The sequence below is a fragment of the Aphelocoma coerulescens genome, chromosome 1, assembly GCF_041296385.1.
Source record: "Aphelocoma coerulescens isolate FSJ_1873_10779 chromosome 1, UR_Acoe_1.0, whole genome shotgun sequence".
Classification (NCBI taxonomy): Eukaryota; Metazoa; Chordata; class Aves; order Passeriformes; family Corvidae; genus Aphelocoma; species Aphelocoma coerulescens.
In genome coordinates, this window is record NC_091013.1 from 2892865 (window position 1) to 2910435 (window position 17571).

The window sequence follows — 17571 nt, forward strand, 5'->3', positions numbered from 1 at the left end:
TTACTTTGGCATGCTCAAGCACGTAATTAACAGTAGTCAACAACTAGTGGTTTTATCACAGCACACTCCAGAAAATGTGCAGAGAACATTTAACCCCAGAACTTTGTAATTAACTTAGAATTCCTTGATGGAAAAGAGAAACACCCCACGGCACCTTTTTAGTGAATAAAACCTGTCTTTAAGATCCTTCAATGAATTCTTCAGCACATCCTTTATTATGATGATTTTCAGTCCTTTTTTCATTCTGCCTGGCACAATGCAGCACATTCTTTATTACAGATGTTACAGGCATAAAACCTCCAATTTTGCAAGACCTGGTGGCCATCTGAGCTAGATTAGAGAAATTTTAAATGAACAATTTTGATAAAACCATCACCCCTGCCCTGTGCCCCTCTGGCCTCTTTCTTGGTAGATGCACAGGCAAATACAACTTTCTCTGTGTTTGGATTGTACATCACGATTTAAATCCGATTTCTTTGGTGTTCTCTGAATCCAAAGGTCTCTGATCTACAGGTTGTGTTGGATTTGAAATTTACAGCTTTTCCCTCACTTCTCCTTCTTGTTGCTGCTGCTGCTGATTTTAGTGAGCCAAAATCTTGGACTTTTTGTCATGACAGAGCCACATTGAAGCGGACTTCGTGCCACAAGAGATGAATGGGGCTGCTCCACTTGGGGAGAAACATCAGAATTTGGCTTTCTGTACTCAGCAGCTCGTGCAGGAGCAGAGGAGGCTCAGGGGGGACCTCACTGCTCCCCACAAGTCCCTGCCAGGAGGGGCAGTGAGGGGGGGTCGGGCTCTGCTGCCGTGTCCCAAGGGAAAGGAGGAGAGGAAATGGCCTCAAATGGCACCAGGGGAGGCTCAGGTTGGAGATTGGAAACAATTTTTCCCTGCCAGAGTGGTGAGGCCTTGGGATGAGCTGCCCAGGGAGTGGTGCAGTCACTGTCTCTGGGAGTGCTCAGGAGGAGTCTGGATGTGGCCCTTGGGGACAGGCTTTGGGGTGCTGCTGGTGCTGCTGGGGTGGCACTGGGTGATCCTGAAGGGCTCTTCCAACCCTGATGATTTTGGGATCTCCTGCAGTAGCCAGCCAGCCTGCAGAGAAGCAGTTTCCTGGCTTGGCCATAGCTCTGTGCTGAGTTTGGGACCAGGAATTTATGGGGGATGCTCTGTGCGAGGGGCTCCCTCCTGCTCAGACCCATCTCGGCAGACTGGACACTGCTGGATGGGTCAGTGTGTGATTTGGGAGGGCAAAAAAGTGAAACAAATCAGCTTCTGGAGTTTCACTTCAGACCTTGAAAATCCCTAATGCTTCCAGTTCTTTGATGGAAGAGAATGAAAACAGCTTAATAGGGAGGAGACCTGAATAAAATCACTCCAGAAATGAGGTAATGAGCAGTTTCAAGTAGATTACGTGGACATGTGCATCCAAATTTTTTTTTTTTTTAGGGCTTTTTTTCCCCAGCCAAAATACTGACACTTAGATGGATGAATCACTGGTCTTATCTGGCAGTGCTGAAGGAAAATTTAAACTGGTGACTTCTTCTTTGCACTTTAATGGTGTCAATACAACAAAGATTTGTATTTGATGGGACTGAAAAAGGGTCTAATCTCTCATGTTTGGACATATTGATGGTAATACTTTTTTTTTTTGCCAACTTCTGTATTGTTGGTGCCTTTTTAAAAAAAATTTAAACATTTTAAAATGCAATGTATTTATAAATAACCTCAGGCCTATCTTTTTTTTTTTATTCTGATTTTCTGCTGCAACAAGTCCGTTGTGACTGTGGTGTCATTTTTTACCCCTTCTAGCAGTTTGGAGATCAGTTTCAACCCCATTTATCAGCGTGGTTGAAGGTTTCAATCACATTCATTTATTGGAATTTAGTTGAAAATTGGCAGCTGAGAAGGAGCCATTGCTATTAAGCAGTGGAGAATTCACATGGGACAGTTCCCCAGGAATTTGTGCCGTCTGCTGCTCCAAAAAAAATGCCCACAGATGGTGGAGAATATTCAGCTTCAGGGGCTCAAATGGTGAAAGTTCTGTGATTCATTAAATTTCAGTAGCTTCCCTGAAGGTCTCAGTAAGTTGTGATAATCAATAAATTTCCCCCAGGGCCCAGTTTCAGCTCTAGAGTAAGAGTTGTCTTTGGTGTATTTGGTTAAGTTGTAAATTTTTAGGTCTGGGCTGGAATTTTTAATCAGGGAACGATTTCTGTGTAAATGTTTTGCACGGAGCTTTGCTTGCACAGCTTCCTGTGGCTGTGCAGCTTTTTGTATTTCTCATTTTGCCACTACAAAGTTACATCGTCCTTACCCTAAATGTGATATGACCCTGTGCAACTCTCCTGATCAGAATGGGTTGGGTTGTTGGGTTTTCTTCAGTTTTTAACAGGTGTCTCTCAGAACTTACATCACCCATGGAAAAACGAGTTTGATTTTTCATTTTATCCATCCTCACATAAAGTTGTTCAGTAGTAGAGTGAGAGGACAAGTTTGATGTAAAAAATGCATTAATTAATTAATCCCTTCCAGAACTTAATTTAATATTGTTTTCTCATTTCTTCTGCAATAGTGTAAATTCCTTATTTTAAGTTCCTTTTGCACATCCTGGGATGATCTGCTGCTGACTGTACAATGACTGCAGCATTTTCGGCTCAACCAAATTATTGGTGTCTAAAATCCTTGACAAAGTCTGTTCAGCTGCTTGCCAGCCTTAATTACAGATTTGGGCAGTAATAATGTATGGATTTAGGCAGTGATAGTGCAAAACCTCTGCAGTCAGGACAGGAATTGCACACCTGTTTCAGCAGCTGCTTGAATGCCACTGGAATTGTTTTGAGGTGGCATCATGAGGAAGGGCAGGAGAGCTTGTATGGATAGAATACTTCCATTAGGGATAGATGCTCCTGAAAAGAGAAAACTCCATGAAATTATGAAGAGCAGGTGCAGATGGATGAGGGAAGGGAGGAGGAGAGGCAGGGAACACACCTTGGTGTTTTTACCCCATCTTGTGCACAAAGACCAGTCCAGTTGATTCTGGATCAGAATTATAAAGGGTGAATTTTTTTTTTTTCCCATCAATTTGGACTTTTTCTGCTCATCAGGACAGCTCCAGACAGATTGTGTGATGACAATCTTCAGTGTGCTGTTTGAATATATAATAGGAATAGGATCCAGCAGCATGTGCATACGTGGTGCAGAACAAAATGTTCTGCAAACCTTGACAGAAAAGTCTGCGTCCTTGCCAGAAATAAATAGCCTTGAAAGACACAAAAAGCTGTTAATTTGTGTACAGTCTATCAGGAGGGGAAATTGAGAGGTGAGACAGGGGAGGTTTCGTGGCCTCTATTACCTTTTACCACTTTTTTTCCAAGAACCCATTAAGATCCCCAGTCTCCTTTTGGGAGCTTCCTACAGGGAATCCATTCATCCCAATCCTTGTGAATTATTTAACTCCTTCAGGGCTGCTCAGAAGAATGTTACTTTGGTTTAACTTTGATTGGAAAAGGCACCTTCTTTTACCTTCTATTTGTGGCTTCTTTTGGCTGTTCTTTCACACCCTGCCAGCCTGGTGAGCACTCTGTAAATTATAAAAATCATTGATCTGCTTGCAGCACAGATGGAAACTGGTGGAAAATTCATCCAGGCAGGTGCTGGCACTCAGAAATAAAATGGGAGTCGATGTCCAGACAGCTCTGAAAGCACCTTGTGGAACACACCTTCTTATATTGGCACCTGAACACCTCAAAAGCCAACTGTCCCTCTTTTATTTTAAACAGTAAAGACATGCAGATTAAATTTCTATAAATGATAATGTGTAAGAACCATGCAAAGATTGTACTGCTACTCTTGTCAGCACTAAAATACTAATTTTTCAAAGCAAGACCTTTAATCTATGCTGTGAACAACACCAAGTGTGCACTGGCAGCGCTGAAAAATGAGTTTGAAATACGTTTTGAGAGGTGTTTAGGCTTTTGTTGCGCTCTGTGTGTTACATATTTTATTCTAAGGGCTGTATTTACTTGAGGATCTCTCTACTTGGGTGATAATATTTCACATTTTAGTGGAAATTACTTCTGGAGTTGTAGTAAGAGGCATCACCTCTGTGGCAACTTCGTGTGTCCCAAGTGAAATGAGGTGTCATATTATAGACTTTATTAGAGTGGATGTGTCTGTCCCAGGGTGTCCTGTTAGGAGAGCTCTGTCAACACCTTGTCACGTCTCTAACTGGTGTAAAAATAGCCAATAAAATGATGGTACAGCCTTGACCAATGTTCATTGTTATCACACTTCAGTGTGCATTGGGAAAATTGCATCCTGAATTCCTGCGTTCAACATTCCTTATCAATTACCCAGCACTGAGTCCTGCATTTTTCTTGCTTGTTGGAAAAAAATCATTAGGTTAAAACATTGATTTTTTTTTTTTCCAAGCTGGAAAAATTAAAATTTAATTGCAGCAAATGTTAGCACTGCTTCCTACTAAGCAAAGATTTCAGAAGTAAAACAGGCCTTTGAAATATTCATTTTATTTTTGCCCCAAAGTCATTTCTTTAGGCTCTGAGCCAAATATCTGAACTGGCTGGAATAGAAACCAATCCATAGAGCTTTTCCATGAGAGCTCCAAGGTTTCCTATTGTGCCTAAAAATAAATGAACTGATTGGGATTATGGACAAATCATTCAATTTGGATAAAAAAGGGACCTACATTTTTTCCAAATTTTGGTTGGGTTTTTTTTTGACCTCTAGTCCAAAGACAATTGCACTGAGATCTGTCTTCTATCCCAAAAAACTTGTACCCATTTTCTAATCAGTGGTATGAAAAATCCTAATTCTTTTATCTTTTTGGATGCAGAGAGAATCACAGTGCTGGAAGTCATCTAGCAAATTAAGTTAATTTTCTTTTAAACAAATAGAGTCATAAGTGTCCGAAGAGAAAGTTTTTGCAGTTTTCCTATCTTTCTTTGGGGAAATCGATTTTGTACATTAACCTGTACTTTTTTTTTTTTTAAGGAACTCTTGGTGCTTTATAAATACTTTTTTAAAAGTTCTCCTGTCTTTGAAGGAAGGAGTTAGACATGGATGGTGACATCATGTTTTATGTGCAGATTTTTTAAGCCTATGAGGGTAACTTGCTTTGCAAAATGAGATAGATATTTTACTTTGGTCAAAATTATGGTGCATCCCCTCAGAATATAAATTGCTTCTTGTCTGCAAGGGGGAAAATCTCTTCCTTCTTGTTCTAGAGGCTTTTACTGGTTTTCTCTGTTAAAAGATTTTTACTCTGGCTTTTCTAGATTTTGCATTTTTGGGTCACTTACTTCTTTTTCAAGAAAAAAATGGATCAATTATCAGAATTGGCTACCAATAAATCATTGATTGAAAACAAAATATATTAAAACAACACCTAAGAAGTTCATCTGAATGAATTTAAGGCAGGAGGAAACACCCACAAAATCAATGACAACCTAAAATCAGTGATTTCCTCTACTTACAACACATCAGCTATTTTTGGGCACATTTACTTTCCTGATATGGTCAGCTCAGTGTTCTGCACACACTGCTGGTTTATAAGGCAGGTTTGGGATTCCAATGTACCATTCATGGACCAATTGGTAGATTAAAGAATAAAATAATAATGATAATAACAACAACAATAAAATAAGATGCAGATTGAATCCTGGTTCTGGTTTTCCTTTTATTGCTCATTGGGACTGATTTTTTCCCAGCCTGTGCTCTTGTGTTTGCCCGTGTTGTTGTTTTCTGGCTGGAGCTGAGGGCATTCTTTCATTTTGGTTAAAACTGGAGGATTCCATCTGACTCGCCTGGCATGTGGAGCTCCAGCATTCCAGGGGTTTAAATTATCTGCCACTGCACCACTCTCTACTAATTTAACTTCCTCCTTCTAGTCAGGCTGAAGAGGGTATTAAAAGTTGGCAGAGTCCATGACTTTAAACTAACTCGTGCACTAACTTGATAAATAATTCTGACAAATCCTTGTCTCCTGCCTACTAATCCCCTTTTTATGGGAAAAGAACATGCATTTTACAGCTTAGAATTGCTATAGCAATGGGAAGAAGAGAGATTTTTCAGCCTGGGTGGTTTCTCACGTGGCAGTTTTCTTGCTGCTCGCAGAATTCAGACCAGAGTGAATTGTGTTCTGCGATTTTTGCTTATGGATGAGTGAGTAATTTTTTTTCTTCCTGGGTGTTAACATATTATATTGTTTCTTCTCTAATCTGCTGACTGAGAATACAAGGGATTAAACAGATGTTGCAAGGATAGGCTTTGATTTATTCATGTTTTGTGGAGTAGAGCCCTGGAAATCAAAGGTTTCCTTCTTCATGCTCCCATTTCGAATAACCTTTCAAATTAGGCTTGTTTTTTTCCTGTGATGTCAATGTCTCAACTTTTGTAGTCAGCTCTGTCACAGCCTTTTTGGAGTGACCTCAGGAACAGGCACAGACTGTGGTGGAGGTCAGGCCACACTTGGAGGCTGAGGAGAATATTTATTCCCTCAGAACAAAGCAAATGTCCTATAAATGGCAAAAGAATCGGAAAGAAGAACTTGTGGAACCTAAGGACTAATATATAACACAATTAGGGATTTTCTGTTCTCTGCAAACAGTTTATCACCAGACCAGGCAGGATGCTGAGGTTAAAAAATTGTAAAATAAATTCCACACACTTCCCCAACCTCCATGGACAACCTGTGGCAGGCCCCAGTCTCCCTCAGAGTAAAAAGAAGTGTTTCCTGGTGTCCAGACAAAGCCTCCTGTGGTTCAGGTGGTGAAAAGCACATGGGGCCATTCCCTTTGCACCCTCCTTTCAGGTGTTTGCAGATATCCATAAACCCTCCCTGAGCTTTCTGTTCTCCAGGCTGAACACACCCAGCTCTTGCAGCCTTTCCTCAGGGAAGAGAAGTTCCAGTCCCTTTTGTAGCCCTTCTCTGGACTCTTTCCAGTGTGCCCATGTCTTTGTAGGACTGAGGAGCCCAGAACTGGATGCTGTGCTCCCGGTGTGCTGAGAAGAGGGAAATTTGCATTTCTTCTCCTTCTCCCACCAGTGCCAGGAGCAGCACAAGAATGGCCCGGCCCAGCTTTCCCACAGCCCTCTCTATACCACTTTTTCCACTTATCCTTCTCAGATCAAGAGCAGCTTTCATATATCTCTTTAATTTTGAGTAATAAGCTTTGACTCTTTTCTCCAGAGCAGGTCTGGGCCAGCTCTGGCGTGGCAGCATCCTTCAGCCAGCCCTGACTGAGAGCAGGCCATGTTTTTAATGCAGTCATATTTACACTCCATGCACTCAGAGCTGATCCAAAGCCATTTGAAACCAGTGGGAAGCTTTCTCTTGGCTTCAACGGGACCTTGATCAGGCCCTTAATTAGTTTTACTTCCATTATTGCTCAGCAGGAGTCTGAAGGCAGAACCTTGTACATTCCTGCCTCTTTTTTTCTTTCCTGATATTGAAACACGGAGTGATGAACCAGCCTAAGGTACAGTAAAAAAGTGGGGATTTTTCCTCTTCATGGCTTCACAGAAATCCACAGCTCCTTTTGTTTTTCCTTTGTTTGTTCCCTCCCACAACAAGCACATTAATTACCTTCTTTTTCAGCCTTTCTATTTCCAGTTACAACAACCTTACTGAAAAGGGCTGCTGACGAGAGAGAACCTGGATCCAGATTTAAGCTAAAAGCAGCTTAATCTATAAAATCATGAGGGTGATACCGGTTCTGTTATCCCACTTTGAGATGTAACATTGAGCCTCATGAGCCTAAAATTCCTAGTGCAAGCCTGTGGGTGTTTGGAGTGCAACTCAGGCTAGAAAGTTCTAGCAGAGTACAATCTGCAGCACTGCAATCCCACACAGCTCTGCAAAGCTCGCTCCAGGAGTGAGGATTATTGCAGAAAAAGCTTTGGAAAAGCAGAGGTGGATGTACCCTAAACTGCACTGAAACAAATAATTTCAGATATAACTCAAAATATACATCATAACATACAGGCTGATGGCTGCTTTTACTTCTCACCTGTTGGACTTCAGCCACCCCTAAGTTAAACCTGTACTGGTTCATCCTGTCTGTCACTACAGGAAATTGGGATGAAAAGTACCTGTTTTACTCCCTCCTAAAGATGGCACAGGGAATCATCCTCTGGAGGTGTCTGTCTCCTTTAATTGGTTAGAAAGGGTACCCAGACAAGGTGCCCAACCTGGAAATTTAACTTTTTGGTTAGAACAAGTCCTCCTCCCTTTCACTTTGGGCAGTAAATATTCTCCATATGTCCAGTTCTGGGCTTCTCACTTTGAGAAAAACATTGAGGGGCTGGAGCATGTCCAGGGCAGGGAAGGGAGCTGGGAAGGGGCTGGAGCCCCAGGAGCAGCTGAGGGAGCTGGGAAAGGGGCTCAGCCTGGAGCAAAGGAGGCTCAGGGGGGACCTTGTGGCTCTGCACAAGTCCCTGACAGGAGGGGGCAGCCGGGGGGGTCGGGCTCTGCTGCCAGGGAACAGGGACAGGAGGAGAGGGAACGGCCTCAGGCTGGGCCAGGGGAGGCTCAGGGTGGACAGCAGCAGGAATTTCCCCATGGAAAGGGAGCTCAGGCCTTGGCAAGAGCTGCCCAGGGAGGTTTGGAGTGCCCATCCCTGGAGGTGTCCCAGGAAGGGCTGGAGGTGGCACTCAGTGCCCTGGGCTGGGGACAAGGTGGGCATCGGGCACAGCTGGGACTCGATAATCTTGGAAGTCTTTTCCAACCTCAGTGATCCTGGGATTCTGTGATTACCTGAGCTGAAAGCATGGAGCCTTCTCAGCTCTCTTTGACACAGGCAAAGGCAGCCCCAGAACAGGCCAGGGTACTGCAGGCTGCCTGGGGGAAACATGAGGACAGAGCTGGAGAGAACAGACACCTTTGTCACTACAGTGTAAACTCGCCATCTCCACTCTTGGAAAGCTCCCAGTCCCTCCCTGGCGTTATCAATACTGAGTGCAAGGACTGGCAGTGTGTTTCACCCAGCAGAAAACCACCTCACCCCCCAAATCCATATGCACCGTGGTATTTGAGGCACAACCCGTGAAAGCAGGGGGGGATCCATCTGGCCCAGCATTTATGGGCACTGCATTTTTACTGTCACTTTTAAAAAAGTTACGTTAACACCCACCTCCAGGCGAAGTCCTTGCGTATGCAGCTCTGTGCTAAAAACATTCCCTTTCCCAGCTGGAGAACCTGCTCCTGTCTTCCCAACCTCTCCAGCTATTCTTTCATGTTGCTGGTGCAGAACAAGATGCTGAAAACGTCTGCATAATGTCTGTGTGTCTTTGGGGAAGGTGAGGAGAGGCAACTGCTGAGGCTGAAGTGCTTGAAAAAGAATTTTTATGGCGCTGAATGTAGAATCACAGAATCACAGAATGGTTTTGGTTAAAAGGGACTTAAAGCTCATCCAGTGCCACCCCCTGGCATGGGCAGGAGCACCTTCCACTGTCCCAGGTTGCTCCAAGCCCCAGTGTCCAACCTGGCTTTGGACACTGCCAGGGATGTGGCAGCCACAACTTGTTTGTGCCAGTGCCTCACCACCCTCACAGGAAAGAATTCAAAATGAATGGCCACTACCTGAAATTTGAATCCAAAGTAAAACTTACATAAAAAGACATCTTTTGATAATTACATATAATTGACCTAACAGACATATTTATTTATGTGTGACATAAAATACATTTTCAAAGCTCAGGCTTAATCTTGCACTTCATCTACCACCTTTTCTCTCTGATCCCATATTTCCTGCTTTCCATAAATAATACACTGCTCCTTTCCTGCTGACTAAGGACACTGCCTCTTATGAAAGGGCCTTCATGCTGCTCCTTATCTGATAACACCACAGAGGAATCCTGGATGAAAAGAGATAACTTTTCTGTTGTTTTCAAGCCTCGAGAATTTGCAGGTACTTCTACTGCCCTAAATTCCACCATGTACAGTTGTTACCTCTAAAAAAACCAGACATCAACCTGCACTGTGAGGGTGGAACTGCAGTTTGAGCTGTGCTAATTGTTTCTTATTAAGATGTGTGAGCAGACAGGGGGAGACTCAGGGACAGAAAACAGCTGGAAGTGCTACCCTTGACCCACACTGAATTATCTGTGGAAAGTTTTATGGACTCCATAAAACTTGCCTGGTCTTTGAGGGATGTGGTGCTTTCCTCTCCAAATGTAGAGTCAGACAGTAGTTGTTGAATAAGATAAGGAGGCACAGAAGCTGAGCTGTGATAACTGGCAGAGCTAATCAGGTCATAGTCTAACATCTTAGCAGAAAATGAAGAATTTTAATTGGAAACACATGCTGGGGCCTGGCATCATCTACATAATGCATCTTCCATGGCAGCAGTGCACAATGAGGGTTCAACATCCTACAACAGCAAACCACTTTCTTTTTAAAAGCAGGGGAAAAAAAAATCTTAGCTATCGACTGGGGTTAGTAGATCTGCCTTAACTCAGTTAGATTTCGGACAATTCAGAGATTTTGCAATATTTGTCCCTCAGAGGTGCATTGATTGCTTTTTAATTGAGGGGGTAGGAGGATGGTCTGTTTAGGAGAACAGGGTGGCAGCGCTCCCTTCCCCCCAGATTTACAGGAATTCTCCAAGGAGCCAGGAATCAACCAGGGCAGTGGAGTTGTGAATGTTGCAGTGTGCCATGCTGGAGGAATTCTGAGAGACTTGGAGCCATTTAGGTTATTTTTCCTCTGTTTTCTCTCAGTGTATTTCATGAGTGCCCTGTCTCCTCCGTGCACAAACAGGAATGTTGGAATTGTATCACAATGTCGTGACCAGGAGCTGTGGAACAGCTGAAATTCTCTCCCCAGCACCTTTCTGAATACCTTTGATCACCTCAGTGCTGTGCTGGGCTTTCACCTCTTCACACAGGTGATTCACATGCCTGATCATCTCCCTGCCACAACTGAGGTGACTCCTGCAAATCCATTCACAGACAAGTCATGGAATTTGTTGTCCCTTTGGAGTCACACACACAAGCACGTGGGCACAAATGCATGTCCTTTAATTTGCATTTTAATTTTACTACACTTGTTTTCCTTGCTATTCCTCAGCAGTGACTTTAATGAACTCCTTTCTGCTCTACTTATTGACTCCTTCGTGGCAAAAGAGTAGAAAAGACAATAAATGAAGAAAGAATTGGAGCAAAACTCTCCTCTCCAGACAGCAAAGTACCACTTTTGATGCATTCTGTGTGTTTTACTCGAGTGGGGACCTCCAATGTACTTACAAGTGATGTTGTGCTGACAGAACCAGTGGAGAACACAAGAGTGATTCACAGTGAAAACCAGGGAGGGAAATTTGCTATTGGGAGTCAAAGTCCTCCACAGACTTCTGACTACATAACTGTCTTGGGGTGACGTTATGATGTGTATCCCATATCGCTGCCTATGCCCAGGAATTAATTTTTGTGCCTTTCTGTGCCTCTAAACTGAGCCTGAGAGGGAGAAGAAAAAACTGAGCAAAACTTTCTCAAAGCAGTTTGCAGCTTGTTCAAGGTCACTTAAAGATAGGAGGGTTTTTTTGGTTTTTTTTTTTTCCAGCCGCGGCAGGGGAGTGAGGAAGCACCCGGCTTGCTGTGTTCCAATCAGCTTTTGGCCAGTTGTTTCAGTTTCTGGTTCTCCGGAGAGAGACTGAGAGCTGGACTTTGCTTTTCCTTCTCTGGAATTCCGGATTTTTCTCCCTTTGCTACTGGACTGCTTTTCAGCCTCAGAGCACATCGGGAGGACTTTTCGTCGGGCACAGAGGGCCTGGCCCTGGGCCAAGCCCCGGCTCCGAGGAGACCAAAGGAAGGACTCTAACGCTTTCCCAGGTTTTTTCCTCCACAGCAAAAGATTTTACCATTTAACCTCATTTTCCTTTCCCGTGTGTTTGTTAAATAAATAGTTTTATCTTCTTCACTTTCCTTCGAGGAAAATTTATTTTTTTTCCCGAACCTGGTGGGGGAGGGGTGGTTGTGCCTTCTCTCAGAGTATATATTTCTAAATTTGGCCAAACCGGTACAAATTTAGTGGCGCCCAACCGTGTGGCTCGAAGGAAAGTGAAAAACCTGTGCTAATTACATTTTGGTTTGTTTTTACTTATTCTGTGCTGGAGTAAAATAGTCATCATGTTGGTTGAGTTCATAACATTTCTCTGGCTTGATATATTCATGTATTTCTGGTCCGTAGGCTTGTTTAAGGTACTAGTGCCTTTCTGGTCCCTAGGCTTATTTGCCTATCCACAACTTGGTCCGATCTTATCCTTGATAAGGAATTTTTGCAGAGCAGGGACACGAATTCGGATTTCTATTTTGCTGTGCTCGGTGATAATGATTTATAAGAAGTTGACAGAGGTACAGGCATCTGTTCAAAGTGTGTATGATAAATGGTTTCTCCCTCCTAACCCCAGTCCTAGCTTCAGTAGCCTGTTTTGGGAATTTATTAGTAACTGCACCCAGATTGTTAGAGGAGGAGGAGTCGGGGTTTCCCTTCCCTTTAAATTTGATAGGTTTTCTTTTGAGAGCGTTCAGTTTCCCCTGGATGTTAAAGAGACCACCCTCCTGGTATTTAATCTGGTAATCTTCCTCTATGTGGTTTGCAGCTTGTCTAGAATAAGAGCTCAGATTTCCAGGGTGACTGATGAGACACCTGACCCAGAGGTGGAGCATCCTGAGTGGTGTGGGGAATGGGAGGATATAGGCCTAATCCTGAAGAAATTCTCTGACCCAATGGTTTGCAATTTCTCCCCTGAACAAGTTCAGAAACCAGCTGAGGTGGCGAAATATCTGAAAGAGAAATACAATGACAATTCTAATACGAACAAGCTCCTTGCAATATGTTGGGCTTTGGCATATGCCTATCGCACACTGCAGCCGGTAAGGGTAGAGAGGCAGGAAGATCAATCAGCAAAGCCTGCAGATACCCCAGTCACTCAGGCTGCAGATAAACCAGACAGCAAGCCCAAACCAGATGGAGAGTCTAAGCCACTGACAGTGGCTCCTGTTACAAGGAAAAAGCACATAACCAAAACTGATCGCCCAGTGAAAGATGAGGATAATGGAGGGGAAGGAACCTCAAAAGATGCAGGGGAAGGAACCTCAAAACCACCAACTGACTCAGGCACAGAAACCATTACTGAGTCCATGTCCATAAAGGACCTTCACAGCCTAAGAAAGGATTACACCCGACGGTCTGATGAATCCATAATAAGTTGGATGGTCCGTATTTGGGATGCGGCAGGTGATGATGTGATGCTGGATGGTGCTGAAGCGAGGCATTTGGGATCCCTGTCACATGATCCAGTGATCGACCAAGCGATGAAAAGGGGGGCTGATTCTACCAGTGTCTGGAGACGAGTTTTGACAGGCGTGATTGAAAGATATATGTGTGGAGATGATCTCTACATGCAGCAAACCCCGTGGAAGACCATAGAGCAAGGGATCCAACGCCTGAGAGAACTAGGGGTGGTAGAGGTTGTCTTTGCAAATGACCCAGGATTGAGGAGTCCAGACCGGGCCAGAGTTATTCCATACATGTGGCGAAAACTCATACAACTTGGGCCACCAGAATACGCTTCTGCTTTAGCAACAATGAAACCGGACTACGGTGCAAATGAGACTGTGAAGGATATGGCAGTGAAGCTCCGAGCATATGCAGACTCTGTGCATGGCCCAACACATGCAAGGATCGCAGCTGTGGAAACACATGTGAAGAGAATGGAAGATAAGATGGAGAAGAGTCTCCAGGAGATTAAAGAGTGCCTTCTCCGCGGACGTTCCCCAGAGAGAAGGCACATCCCACGAAGTGAGCTGTGGGATTTCCTGTGTGACAGTGGGGAAAACATGAGGAAGTGGGGTGGACAACCCACTTCTGCTCTGGCAGCACGAGTGCGTGAATTGAAGGAGCGCAAGTCTCAGAAAGGAGGATCTACCAAAAAGGAAGTAGCACCAGTTGCCTGTAGCCAAACTGCCGGAAATGATGGAAAAGACGATGGCATGTCCAATTCCCATGAAGGAACCTCTAAGATACAGGCCCAGGGAAAGAAGGATAACCAGGCATAGAGGGGCCCTGCCTCTAGCCAGGTAGAGGCCAGGGAAAACCGTGTTTTTTGGACTGTGTGGATTCGTTGGCCTGGTACATCAGAACCACAAAAATATGATGCCTTGGTTGACACTGGTGCGCAGTGTACAATAATTCCATCGCAGCATGTGGGGGTAGAATCTGTTTCTATTTCTGGTGTAACGGGTGGATCACAAAATTTGACCTTGGTGGAAGCTGAGGTGAGCCTGACTGGAACTGAGTGGAAGAAGCATCTCATTGTGACTGGCCCACAGGCCCCGTGCATTTTGGGCATAGACTTCCTCCGGAACGGGTATTTTAGAGACCCAAAGGGACTCAAGTGGGCTTTTGGAATAGCTGCTGTGGAGACAGAGGGCAGTAAGCAATTGAACACTTTGCCTGGGCTATCAGAAAACCCGTCTGCAGTCGGCCTTCTGAAGGTGGAAGAACAAAGAGTACCAATTGCTACCTCGACAGTGCATCGCCGACAGTACCGGACAACTCGAGATGCTGTGATTCCCATCCACAAGATGATCCGTGAGCTGGAGAGCCAAGGGGTGGTCAGCAAGACCCACTCACCCTTCAACAGCCCCATTTGGCCTGTGCGCAAATCTGAAGGAGAATGGAGATTGACTGTGGACTATCGTGCCTTGAATGAAGTGACTCCACCACTGAGCGCTGCTGTGCCGGACATGTTGGAGCTCCAGTATGAGCTGGAGTCCAAAGCAGCGAAGTGGTATGCCACTATTGACATTGCCAATGCATTTTTCTCCATCCCTCTGGCAGCAGAGTGCAGGCCTCAGTTTGCTTTCACCTGGAGAGGTGTGCAGTACACCTGGAACCGACTGCCCCAGGGGTGGAAGCACAGTCCCACCATCTGCCATGGACTAATCCAGACTGCACTAGAAAAGGGTGAGGCTCCAGAACATCTGCAGTACATTGATGACATCATTGTGTGGGGGAACACTGCAGCAGAAGTGTTTGAGAAAGGAGAGAAAGTTATCCGGATTCTCCTGGAAGCTGGTTTCGCCATCAAGAAGAGTAAAGTCAAGGGACCTGCCCGAGAGATCCAGTTCCTGGGAGTAAAGTGGCAAGATGGACGACGTCAGATTCCTGTTGAGGTCATCAATAAGATCACTGCAATGTCTCCACCAACCAACAAGAAGGAAACACAAGCTTTCCTAGGTGCCATAGGCTTTTGGAGGATGCACATTCCTGAGTACAGCCAGATTGTGAGTCCTCTCTACCTGGTTACCCGCAAGAAGAACGATTTCCACTGGGGCCCCGAACAGCAACAAGCTTTCACCCAAATCAAGCAGGAAATCGCTCATGCGGTAGCCCTTGGCCCAGTTAGGACAGGACCCGAAGTGAAGAACGTGCTCTACTCTGCAGCTGGGAGCCATGGCCTGTCCTGGAGCCTCTGGCAGAAGGTGTCTGGTGAGACTCGTGGTCGACCACTGGGGTTTTGGAGCCGAAGCTACAGAGGGTCTGAAGCCAACTACACTCCCACAGAGAAGGAAATCCTGGCAGCCTATGAAGGAATCAAAGCCGCCTCAGAGGTAATTGGAACTGAGGCACAACTCCTCTTGGCACCCCGACTACCAGTGCTGGGGTGGATGTTCAAAGCAGAGGTTCCCTCTACCCACCACGCCACCAATGCCACATGGAGCAAATGGATTGCTCTCATCACACAGCGCGCCTGTATCGGAAAACTGAATCGCCCTGGGATTTTGGAAATAATCACAAATTGGCCTGAAGGTGAAAACTTTGGTCTCGCTGATGAAGAAGAACAAGTGACACGTGCTGAAGAAGCTCCACCGTACAACCAACTGCCATCAGAAGACACACGCTACGCTCTTTTCACCGATGGTTCTTGTCGCATCGTAGGGATGAAACGAAAGTGGAAAGCAGCCGTATGGAGTCCCACACGACGGGTTGCAGAAGCTACTGAGGGAGAAGGTGGATCAAGCCAACTCGCTGAACTCAAAGCTGTTCAACTAGCCCTGGACATTGCTGAAAGAGAGAAGTGGCCAAAGCTCTACCTCTACACTGATTCATGGATGGTAGCCAATGCTCTGTGGGGATGGTTAGAGAAGTGGGAAAAAGCTAATTGGCAGCGTAGGGGAAAACCAATCTGGGCTGCTGAAGAGTGGAAAAACATTGCTGCCCGAGTAAGAAAGCTGGTTGTGAAAGTCCGCCATGTAGATGCTCATGTCCCCAAGAGTAGGGCTAATGAAGAACACCAAAACAACAAGCAGGTAGATCAGGCTGCAAAGATAGAAGTGTCACAGGTAGACTTGGACTGGAAACACAAGGGAGAGTTGTTCCTAGCTCGATGGGCCCATGATGCCTCAGGCCATCAGGGCAGAGATGCCACCTATAAGTGGGCACGAGACCGAGGGGTGGATCTGACCATGGACAGTATCTCCCAGGTCATCCATGACTGTGAGACATGCGCTGCGATCAAGCAGGCCAAGCGGGTGAAGCCCCTGTGGTATGGTGGGCGGTGGTCCAAATACAAGTATGGGGAGGCCTGGCAGATTGATTACATCACACTGCCTCAAACCCGCCAAGGCAAGCGCCATGTGCTCACAATGGTAGAAGCCACCACAGGATGGCTGGAGACCTACCCTGTGCCTCATGCTACAGCCCGGAACACCATCCTGGGCCTCGAAAAGCAAGTCCTTTGGAGGCATGGCACCCCTGAGAGGATTGAATCTGATAATGGGACTCATTTTAAGAACAGCCTTATTAACACCTGGGCTAGAGAACATGGCATTGAGTGGGTGTACCACATCCCTTACCATGCACCAGCTGCAGGCAAAGTGGAACGGTGTAATGGATTGTTGAAAACCACTTTGAAGGCACTAGGTGGGGGAACTTTCAAAAATTGGGAACAGCATCTAGCAAAGGCCACCTGGTTAGTTAACACCCGAGGTTCCACCAATAGAGCTGGTCCAGCCCAATCTGAATCCCTGCATACAACAGATGGAGATAAGGTCCCAGTAGTGCATGTCAGAGGTCTGTTAGGAAAGACTGTATGGGTAAAATCTGCCTCGAGTACAGACAAACCCACCCGTGGGGTTGTCTTCGCCCAGGGACCTGGTTGCACATGGTGGGTAATGAAGAAAGATGGAACAACACGTTGTGTACCACAGGGAGATCTGATTGTAGTGTGAAATGCTTGTATACCCCTGCTTGCTGATTGTCACTGTCGCTGTTCATATATAGCTGTGTATATATATATATGTATTAATGTGTGTGTAGAATTAGAATATCTTAGTTTGGGCATTGAGCCAACAATATGGGATAAGGGGTGGAATGTCTTGGGGTGACGTTATGATGTGTATCCCATATCGCTGCCTATGCCCAGGAATTAATTTTTGTGCCTTTCTGTGCCTCTAAACTGAGCCTGAGAGGGAGAAGAAAAAACTGAGCAAAACTTTCTCAAAGCAGTTTGCAGCTTGTTCAAGGTCACTTAAAGATAGGAGGGTTTTTTTGG